Source organism: Aulostomus chinensis, chromosome 9 (genome assembly GCF_037954235.1).
Source record: "Aulostomus chinensis isolate RoL2024-O1b breed Wild chromosome 9, RoL_Achi_v1.0, whole genome shotgun sequence".
NCBI lineage: Eukaryota > Metazoa > Chordata > Actinopteri > Syngnathiformes > Aulostomidae > Aulostomus > Aulostomus chinensis.
Window position 1 is genome coordinate 20,616,288 of NC_141328.1, and position 10,966 is coordinate 20,627,253.

Below are 10,966 nucleotides of genomic sequence, written 5' to 3' on the forward strand. Positions count from 1 at the left end.
CCACAGGTTATACATTAAATTATCTTATTACACAAACCGTCTCTTATTAAAATCCAACACATTAAATGGTCTTTACTTAGTTTTCTGATCTGGTGCACTAACTTTCACTTTAAATATAACGCACTTCTATCCATTGCTGTCAAAACAGAACTTCCTCCTTATCTCAGCCAGGAGACACACTTTGACTGTTGTGTTCATAACTTTTAAAACACTAGAGATTTTCTGTCTTTGACTCACCCCTAAAAACTGCAAGCCATGCTTCTCTTTCATTACACCTTCCTGGAAAGCTGTCAAGCCCAGCAGATTATACCCAGATTACAATTTGTCCTGAATTTTGCAGCTGCATTCTTGATGGCAGCTAAGTGGAGAAGACAGTCTAATACTCCATTTTAGCTTCACTTCAATGGCTACAGGGGCAATTTAGGATTGATTGTAAAATTTTATTGATCAGACTTTGCTCTCCTTAGAGAAACTCTGGTGACACCACATTGTTCCACTGTTGCTGCAATAAAATAACATTTAAGCTGCATTGACTATATAGACAGAGACACATTTCGCGGACATGAATAACTGGCTTATTACAGTGCCTCTCTAACCTCTGACACTATTTGGGTCGTCATTATCACAAATGAATACACTAGCCTGGCTAATGCTCATTATTATCTCCTTTTTCCTTATTCTCACACTCGTGAATGAAAAGTCAATGTCCTGAATACTTTATAAGGCCTGAGTCGGGTCATTATGCTGCTGAGGGCCACCCCAGTAACAGCTTCCTGGAGCCATTTATTGCCATACACTTCAGAAATGCAGCAATTACCAGCATGTATACTATATTAGAATTGGCCCAGCACTGCTACAGAGGCAGCCAGCAGACAAACAGTGGTAAAGCCGAGGTCTGTCATGTGTTGGCCAGCAAGCATCATTAATGAGTGGGAGATGAAACATGGCACATTGACTTGCTTGCCTGCGAGGCACAGCAAAGTGGCACCGCAGGGACTTCCTGTACTGTATGAGGAGCCGTCATCGTCTGGGCAGCACACCAGCCTCATACGAGACGGTATTTGCTGGTTAGATGAGCACTAGGATGTTAGTGATTGCCGGTGTTGTTTGTGTGCATGTGCGTGTACTACCCATCTGCTACCAAATGTTCATCTGTGACGAAACAAATGCAACATCTGCAAGGCTCGGGGAGTTATTCTTACTAATGTATTTTGCTTTTCATCCTCATTAGGGGATGGTCTGCTGACCTGATGCTAGGTCAGAGAGCCAGGTGGCAGCATGAATTGAGTGGACTCATTTATGGGATTAAGATCTGAATCCTGATCACTGAGTAGATGATGTTATGATTCATTCTGAAGCTATCCCTATTAATTCTAATCTAACGGCTACACACAGTTTGTCTAAAATTCTCAAAAGTAAAGGACCTAATCGTACAAAAATCAGTATATTTATACTGGTAATGGACCAGATGACGACACTGATAGTGAGGCAGTCTAGCAACCAAAGGGTCGCTAGTTTGATCCTCACTTCCCCCGGTGACCATGTCAAAGTATCCTTGAGCAAGATACTGAGCCCCTAATTGCTCCTGATGGCCCTGCCATGGACTGGCGACCCGTCTAGGGTGAATCTCGCCTCTCGCCTAATGTCAGCTGGGATGGCTCCAGCCCCCCCCCCCAACCCTTAACAGACCGACAGTATAGAAAATGGATGGATTGACCCTGTTTTTTCTTCCATTTGTTATTTAGAAATGTTCTAAGAAGGGATTATGTCAGAATCCAGACGTGTTCAATGTGTTTTTCTTAACCCGTGGAACTGCTCACCATGTGTTCTTACAATAACCTGGTAAAGTGGAAGTGTGCCCTAGTTGTTCGCCCCATAAACACATGAGACTGGAGGGCTGTGCGCAAACAAGTCACACAATCACACATTCACACACACACACACATACACACACACACACACACACACACACACACACACACACACATGAAACAAAAAGAGGAGAAAAACAAGTCGTTATGAAGCTATGAGGTGTGGATGCAGGAAATGAACAGTAAACATGCATCAGTAGCATCGACAGTTGATATGAATTAACCGTCTGATTTGATCCAGCTTTAGCATGGTCTGGTTAGGTTCAAGATCAAGGCCAACACATAGAGACAGACAACCATTCATACTCACAGTCACACCTACGGTCAATTTAGAGTATCAATCAGCCTCGTCCCCTCTTGATGTCTTTGGACTGTGGGAGGAAGCTGGAGTACCAGAGAGAACCCACACAGGAACAGGGAGAACATGGAGACTAACACAGAAAGATCCCATGCCCGAGTTGGAACTCGAAACCGGAACCTTCTTGCTGTGAGGCAACAGTGCTGCACCACCGTGCTGTCTGTAGGCCATTTCACCACCTGTATTTATGACCTATCCACTCAAGGTGATGATACTGTTTTTTATGGTTATTTTCAAATTGTAGGTGTAAGCGGGTTTTTTTAGAATTTTGAAAGATAAGCTGAATATTACAATTACAGTCTGACAAGTGGTTTTCCTGTTTATTTCCACTTAAGCATGAGTGAGATTGGTTTTAGAGTTTTCATTTGTGTTTCTTTTTTTTCACCTGGAGTTGTTTTGTAGTATTTCAACCTGAGAACAAAAAATAGTCACTATTAGTCATTATCTTTATCCCCACATACAAGTTGCCATGTCAACTCTCAAAACATCAGCACTTCTACTGATGTGTTTCAGGTCACTTCACTCAGCTTGGGGGCGGCATGGCTTGGAGGTAGGAGTGGCTGTCTAGCAACAGAAGGGTCACTGGTTTGATCCTCACTTCCCCCAGTGACTGTGCCAAAGTATCCTTGAGCAAGATACTGAACCCCCTAATTGCTCCTGATGGCCCTGCAATGGACTGGCGACCCGTCCAGGGTGAACCCCGCCTCTCAGCCAATGCCAACTTGGATAGGCTCCAGCCCCCCCCCCCCCCCAACAGGAACAGATAAGGGGTATAGATAATGGATGGATGGATACACACAGTTTCTCATCCCATCTTGTTTCACCACAGCTTCTTGTGAGACAATATCAGTTTGAAAAACTTAAAAGAAAAGCAAAAACAATTCAGCAATTTGTAAAATGTTTCATCTTTTTATAGCTCTAACCAGAGCTTTCTACAAAATGTATACAATCACGTGATGATGTAGTACAAGTGCTTGTCAAAAATAAAAACAATGGTCTGCACCTGCTCTAAAATATTCAATATGTACTTGTTCGTAGACATATACTGTACTGACAAAGGCTTTCCCTCCAGTCTATATTCTTGCTTGTGTTGTACGTGTCTTTGGACAAAAGCTTCTGCCAAATGAAATTGTAGAGTTACATATGACCGTTGACTCCAATAATGTACATATCTTGTTTATATTCAATAAAAACATACTACTCTTGCTTCATGAAGCTTTCCATGTGGAAAACACGTCTCCTGTTCTTTCGTGTGAAGAATGAATACAGCCTTCATGCTTGGCTTGTCCTGTTCTAGTGGGAATGGTACCAATATAAAAATGTTAATGCTATGCTCTATCAACGGAGGCCCATGGGACAAAATATGGAAATTTCTTAGGATAGTCTTTGGGCACCCATTAATATCATTATCATCACCACTACTGCCACCACATTTGCATTCCAGAGGATGGTGTGCAAAGGCTTTGAGGGGTAATATCAGTGGACTTAACTTTGCTGCAACAATGGAACTCTTCACATGCCAGTTGGCTGAATATGAAACATCAGATGAGAAGTTAAAGGAATGTGACAACTCTTTGGGATATTCCCTCACTTGCCATCTGGCCCAGAGCAAAGCAAGAAGAACTCTACCCTTCTCTGGCCTGTTCCTGCATTACAAAGCTAAGACCCACAGAAAAAGGCTGACTGCTAGTTAGCTTAGTGCAATGAATAGCAGTGGAAGGGAATGTTAGCATGCTATTTTAAAAGTCATTCATAGCCGACATTTCTTCTTCAAAACGACACCTGACTGCAGTAATGTAACCAAGGTTGTCGTCACAGAAATAGTAATTCTAGAATCAGACACACGGTGAGAACGACTTTCTGATTGAGTGTGGTTTGAGCAAGCAACACATCAAAATGTCGGTCCATTCCATCCATCCATCCATCCATTTTCTTCTATTATCATGATTAAGGGGCTGGAGCCGATCCCAGCAGCTTACGAGCGAGAGGCAGGGTTCACCCTGGACACACTCACAGCCACACCTACGGTCAATCTAGAGTATCAATCAGCCTCGTCCCCTCTTGATGTCTTTGGACTGTGGGAGGAAGCTGGAGTACCAGGAGAGAACCCAGGCAGGAACAGGGAGAACATGCAAATTCCACCGTGCCCGAGCCAGGACTCACCGGGACCTTCTTGTTGTGAGGCAACAGTGCTAACCACTGCACCACTGTGCCACCCTCAAAATGTCGGTCATCAAAACAAAGGATTTTATGCGGAGAAGAGTGGCTGCTTCTACTAATTGTAGCAGCCCAGGCAAAACAAGATCGTGCACTTTGCTTACTTTCGACAGCATGCTAACACTTCTCATTCATTATCATGCATTGCGCTTTAGCTAACAAGCTTCCACTGGTTTCAGGTGCCTTATGCCTGGGATTTATTGTCTGACAAATACGTGAGTTTACCAAAAGGTTTCTGTATTCCTTTAACATTTCAAGTTTTGCATATCTACCACTGTCCAGCTCTAGTGTTGAAGGTCATATGTGTGCATGTGTGCATTTTGTTACATTTGGATGCTGAGCGTATGGGTGTTCTAACCGGCCATCCTCCCCGGAGGTCACTTTGAAATGGAATAGATTTTTCCAGATCCCAGCCAAGGCTGTAGGGAAGGTCACTTCATTAATCACAGCTAAATGCCACTGTCTGCCCATCTCTCTTCTTTACCAAGTAACACCCACAGATAACATCATTCATTGATACTAATAATGAATTCTCCTTCGGTACAGAGTATCATTCAGTCAGGGACCTTTAATTACTATGTAAAGACTCATTAGGTTAATGCCATTGTATGCTCCGGTGGCGTGGAGGGCAAATAGATGTCTTCCTCTAGCTGTGGCCTTTTGTGATGCAAGCCCTCCACCCTCCACACCCCCCCCCCCCCCGCCTCCCTTCTCTCACCTCCTTCTCATGCTCCGGCAGTATCCATGCTAGCCTACTTTCTCTGCTGATTCAGTGTTGCAAAATGTCAAGTCAGATTTTGCTTGAGAGGATTTTGGCAGACGGGCTGAAGCACAAATGATGAGGAAAGACACACAGGCTCAGGGTGTATGTCTCTCATTATGTGTACATTTATTTTTTGGGGGGAGTGATGTATACATGCACGTGTGTGCTTGTCTGGCTTATTGTGGAGTTGCGCACATGCCACCAGTGACTGTGCACTTGAGGCAAAATAAAAGGACATGCCATATTATTTTAATATGTTGTATGATTGTTGGTGATACCACCCAGAACTTTTTACTTCAGGAATATTCAACCTCATCACGTAAATAAATGTGTCACCTGCCACAATCTCATTCCCTCTCTCTTTTCATTACTTATAATTAAAGCAGAATAATGATTCAGCCCATAACGCTTTTACAATCTCCTCCATGGAATATTGTCACTGAAAAATAATCCTACTGCACAGAGGAGGTGATGCATTTTTCATCCCTGAAGAGCTTGATAAACTCACATTTCATTACATGAAAATTCAAGGGGAAAGATGGATTTTATTTCTTACAATTGCTTTATGACTCAGACTTTATGAAAACACAAGGCATTAACTTTAATTTGTTTCATTTTTAAGCAGTTATCACATTAACACATTTCATAAGTACGCTCAGGCGTGCCTAAAACACTGATCTGATTTCATGCCCTGAATGCATCATAGAACAATTCACAGTGATCCACTAGCGCCCTCTTGTGGACTAGATTTTGGCTATATATTTCCAGAAAATAGCTACCTGTCCCTTTGCTGTTTCTACCTCCTTTTGAGTGTGTGTATGTGTGTGTGTGTGTATGTGTGTGTGCGTGCATCATTTAATGATGGAAATCTGAAAAGCAGTAGATTATAGACATTATTTGGTCTTTCAAAAAGGAAACATTACCTTATAATGATAGCAAATCTCTTCTGCGCTAACCCGACCTAATTTCTGACATATCTTACTCCTGCAGTCTGTTTAACATAACAAAATACACATTCCCTTTATCTAAACTGATTTCAAACACAACGATGTCATCGACTCGGTAGAACTTGATGAAATGCTCTGTGTTTGTTGTCTGAGAGACTCTGAAATATCTCAGAAATCTGGCATTTGGTTGACATTTACCCAGAGAGAGTGACAGCGACAGCAACCTTCCTCAAGCAGTTGATTGAAACTATTTCTGGAAACGACCCCAAAAGATTGACAAAATGCAAATTAAACAGAAAAGACTGAATTGATTTATGATCAATACTCTCAACCACAGACAGGAAGTAGATGTCTGTCAAATTAGATTATTGTAAACTTTGGATGTGTCACTGCTGATAGTGTGTAAAGTGTATACAGCACTACACATTGTGCAGAAATGGAGGTACAGGACAAGAGCAGGTCAGTTCTTCGAGGTATTTTTTGGCAGGCTGTTCTCTCAAAGGTACATTTGTTACCTCAAAACTGTAATATTGGTCTTCATGAGGCCAGAAGTGAATCCAGTAAATGAAGTGAATACATTCTAATAACAGAATGAAGGTGTTGCTGCCAGGAAATGCTTAAAACTTTTAAGCCCTTGGCCAATGTGAACGGCAAAGTCAAGGGAAATTCTAGCTCATTTGGTTCATTTTACAGTAAAACTATTAAATTAAGCTTGTGCCAGGTGCTAAATTGTCCTTTAAAGATCATTGGCTCCATCCATTATGGTATTATTCCTTAAATGCTACTTCACTGGCAAAAGCTGGTCGTAAAGCACACGTATGGGTTAAATTGTACCGCTAAGCTTTTATGTGTCTTGTGTTCTGAAATGCATGGCAAGTTTATTGATTTTTAAATTAGAGTCGCAGCACTGTGCTGTGCTTACAGAAAAGGTCTGGGGTTCACGCATTAGATGAGGGCCTTTCCTGCTCTGGCTGCCTGTATCTGTAAGTACCACCTATAACACTCAGTGCTTAATTTGTAATTCAGGACATCCTGTAACACAACGAGGGTCCTGTTCTGGTGGGTCAGAGGAGAGAAAAAGTCATGGAAAGCATTAAAATATCCACAAGCTTGGAATATATTACAATGAATAGGTACCGACTGCTGAAGAGAGCTGGAGACCACAGTCAGGCGTCTCATTTGCTGGACCACAGGCAAGGTGAAAATCTCAGGTGGGACACCCTGGAGTTGGACATTGGCATCTAATCTGGAGACCCACAGCTGATGGACTTGGAGTTGAGGGGTCCTCCTGAGCTGATTCATTTCTTTAAGCAATATACTTCACCTAAAAAGTGTTGTTGTTTTTTTCTTGAGCTAACAAAGTTGTTTTTTCTTCCGATTTACCTCTTTGTGACTTCAGAACGCAGAAAGAGCCAGACGCGTGTATTTAGCTTGAAGCTAACGGTGACTGAAGACTAACAGCAGCAAAACAGGTGACGTATAATCCACATCTTCTCCGTTCAGCTGCATCCTCATTAATCCACAAACCTTTTGATTTGAGCGGAAAAAAACCCCAACTGCAACCCCTCCAGTTTGGTGCTACAGTGAACAGCCCCCAAACAGAAAGGGTTACTATCTGCTCATGTTCAACTCAAATAAAATGTTTGTGTAATACTGAAGATATAGCTGGATAAAGGATTATACCAGACAATAAACATGAAAGTTATAAATTGACATGTTTTTTTGTACAATTTTACTTAGTTTTGTTGCTGTAGTTGTTGTTAGCCGTCAGTCACCGTTAGCTTGACTGATGGAGTCACAAATAAGTTATGCGGGATGGTAAAGACATTTTTGTGAACTTGAGACTCGTGTTTATGGAAAAACAAAAACAAAAAATATTTTGGGTGAAGTATTGCCTCAAGGAAGAATAGGAAAGCAAAATTTCTGTAACAGACTCTTTTCAACTTTCACAGAGATAAAACAGAAAACATTCCAACCCCGCTACAACCCCACTGCCATCTGGCAGGTGATGCAGAAGTACCTGCTGTGGTACCACCGAACAGCAGAGCAGGTTTTTAACTCATCCTCCACTCTCCAGCGTAAAATGTTTATCACTATGACTTATTATTTATTGATTTGTCTACTGTATATGACTTTAGTTTCTTGTGAAAAGTATGAGGGGAGCGTCAACTCAGCAAAACCCTGTGAAAGGGTTTAATAACCAAATCTTGTAAGGAGCAGTAGAGGCGAGCAAAGAGGTGAGATGAGGTTCAAGCGATCACTTCCCCGGTCTGTACCAAAGGGTATTAGGGGACGCAAACCAATAAACAGTCTAGTGAATGTGTACAGCTCAATAACAGCATGGCAGGGCAGGAACCTCTGAGTTTGCACATCTAAGGCTGAAATATAGACACCCAATTTATCTAATCAATATGAATCTGTCCCGTTGAAGATTTGAGTCAAACCTGAATGGAAAACCCGGAATGAAGTAAAGACATATAGGTAGAATGTTTGTTTGTCTTACTAATGAACAAAATTGGCAGACTAAATCATCTCTGGAGGTGATAATCAGAGCGATTGTTACAAGTGTTTTCACTCGCTTATCGAGAGGTCGACAGGAGAAGTCAATGCTGTAAAAAGATTCCTCCATTCCAGCCTATTAAAACTGCTTTCTCAGCATCGAGGGAAACTGCAATTTCAGCCTGGCTTTCAGAGTATATCCCTTAATAAATCCATTCTGGTCTTCTGATATTTCACATGGGAGCACAGATAAAGGTCTCTTGGAACTCCGGGAAGTTGGATACTTATCTTTCTTTACAAGCAGTGTTATTGATGGCCCGGTTAAGTGACTCATTATACATGGACAGACGGATGGGGGGGGGGGGGTGGAAGCGGGTTGGTACAGAATTTCCAATAAAACTCAGTGATAAAGCCGTCCATGGGGCTAATTGGACACCGGAATTCCTCAATAGCAAGAAGAGCATCATGGTCCGACAGAGGAGGGGTGCTTTGGAGTGTTACATTTCAACCATATTGGCTGCCATGTTCATAATAAGAACTGTGAGGTGCCATTCGTCTGCATCCTGAGGAAGGATGAGACTGAAAAGGAGACCGCGGAGTTGAGAACAAGGTGTCTTAGACGTGAGCTTCTGAAGCCTTTTGTGGGTTTTGTGTGCTGAAGAGGTGATTTTTCCCTCTAAACTGCTTCAGTGGTTCCCAGAACAGGTGGGATCCTTCCAATCAGAGTGAGAAATCTGTCAGCGGAACATGAGATCAGCCGGAGTCAAGATGTCAAACCTCCAAAGACGAGGCGTCTGATATGAGAGAAGGACTAAATTCCCACGTGAATAATAAATGATCAAATCTGGAATAAGAATGACGTGCGTCAGTCTTTAAGGGTTGATTTTTTTTCATTTATTTATTTATTGTAAATCTGAATCACTTAAATGGTGGGGTTGACCGATGTGTTGTTTTTTTGTTTTTTTTTTCAGGGCTGATTTTTTTTTTTAATTATTTGTTGTCTGCTGTAACCAATATACATTTAAGACTGAAAGTCATGGTGTTAAAATTCAGAATAGCGTTTCTCATATAGCTATTGATATTGTTTGATAGCGTCTGCAGTTGAATTTTGAAAAATTCCAAATTTGATGAGCATAAAAGTGCCCGAATATCAGCGCCAACACCCAAATTTAACCCCATATATGCAGGTGAGTGTTAAGAAATTAAGATTCCTAATCAAAGTTGACTAAATCAATATAAGGGGTCTATGTAGTTAACAAGTTAAGTCCTTCATTCTCCAAACACTTGCTCTAATCCCAAACATTTAAGATTACTAACACTGAACATAGCAAAATAGGGTTCATTTCTGGCATTTATTTATCAATCAGTTAATCTGACGTCATATGAACGTGCGCTGACTCATCGCTTGCGTTGTCCTTGCAAAATCACCTCCTAATCACCTTCCCGAACAGCTCAAAGTTGAGTATCTTTGTTTCTCATGGTTGATTTTCTGGCTTTTCAAGCCTTAAGGAAGCTCCTCTTCTCAAATGTTTACCTCTGTACCTTAAGCTACATTTCAGGAATACCGTTTGGGCTCCCCCCCCCTCCAATGTCACAACACTAAACTAAACGTGAAGAACACCATTCAATTTTCAAAATAAACCTGTTCTTTAAGAAAAAAAAAAAAGTTGAGGCCTACGGTAGTTTCAATGCTTTTTTGGGGGGTTGTTTTTTTGGTGCGTGTGTACGTGTGAATGTCCTGCTGTAAGCTGTCATGATTCACAAACTTCTGGCAACGTACAGTAATTATTCATGACAGTAACACCTTGTATGTGTGGGTGGCAGCAGATCCACTCATATTAACATGTTCGAGCTGGCAAGCCGTCGAATTTTTCCACGCTGTTTATTTTCATCTTTTGGTTGCTTTTAAACATGGTGGGCTGAGCGCTTTTCTTTAATGGAGTGGAGTGAACAAATAGAGAGTAGTCCTCCGGGCTAGTGGACGAGTAACGACAGGGAAAGTGACTGAATATTTGGGAAACGGTGGCGCTGCGTCAAGCCTCCTAGAGACGGAAAAGCTGAAACCGGAACTGTCGTCTTTTTTCCCTTTAAAATAAAATTTAATTGCAGTAATTGAGAAGATACTCCACAATGTTTAAAAATAAAATGATCAACAAAAATCTACCAAAAATAAAATTAGAACATATAAATTGTTTTTTGCTTGTTCCTTTTACTCAGATTAAGGCAAAGCTGGTAGGGGAGTGCTGTCTTTTGATTACTTTCACTTTGCTGATCAGATTTATTCAGCGTGTTAGTCGTAGCCTTCCTCGCG

The 10,966-nt window shown here is 41.6% G+C and overlaps 1 long non-coding RNA gene across 2 annotated transcripts; it reads left to right on the top strand.

Annotated features, from left to right (window-relative positions):
• Window positions 1-6,354: 6,354 nt before the first annotated feature.
• On the top strand, window positions 6,355-9,983 carry LOC147256221 (uncharacterized). 2 transcript variants are annotated; one of them, XR_015117908.1, is made up of 4 exons: window positions 6,355-6,615; window positions 7,081-7,367; window positions 7,556-7,628; window positions 8,109-9,983. It is a non-coding gene; the product is annotated as an uncharacterized LOC147256221 (long non-coding RNA). The 2 variants fall into 2 exon arrangements; XR_015117909.1 differs by lacking the exon at window positions 6,355-6,615 and having other exon boundaries at window positions 6,651-7,139; window positions 7,290-7,367.
• Window positions 9,984-10,966: the final 983 nt, after the last annotated feature.